Source organism: Eurytemora carolleeae, unplaced genomic scaffold (genome assembly GCF_000591075.1).
Source record: "Eurytemora carolleeae unplaced genomic scaffold, Eaff_2.0 scaffold1646, whole genome shotgun sequence".
In the NCBI taxonomy this organism is placed as follows: Eukaryota; Metazoa; Arthropoda; class Copepoda; order Calanoida; family Temoridae; genus Eurytemora; species Eurytemora carolleeae.
The window spans coordinates 33,866-34,445 of NW_019402166.1; positions in this window are offsets into that span (position 1 = coordinate 33,866).

Below are 580 nucleotides of genomic sequence, written 5' to 3' on the forward strand. Positions count from 1 at the left end.
TTATTCTTATCTTCCATTCTATCTTCCATTCATTATATTCTTATCTTCCATTCTATCTTCTATTCATGTTATTCATATCTTCCATTCTATCTTCCATTCATTATATTCTTATCTTCCATTCTATCTTCCATTCATGTTATTCTTATCTTCCATTCTATCTTCCATCATCTATATTCGTATCTTCCATTCTATCTTCCATTCATGTTAGTTATTCTTTTCTTCCATTCAATCTTCCATTCATGTTATTCTTATCTTCCATTCTATCTTCCATTAATGTTATTCTTATCAAATTGTAGATACTCTTTTTGAAATATAGACAGATAGATAGATAGATAGAAATGTAGACAAATAGATAAAGATATCAAGAGTGATAGGTAGATAGAAAGCTTGGGTTCGTAGGGTTACAAGTTTGTAGATAGATTGATAGTCATTAAGTCATTAGTTCTTCCTTTAATGGGGTGTATCAGACAACTCAGAGTTATACAATCCTTCATGTTCATCTCACGGTCGACTAGGGTCAATTTGAATTTGAACAGGACCGACCCGTTGTACCGGCATTTGTGACGCGTTGCATGTACCG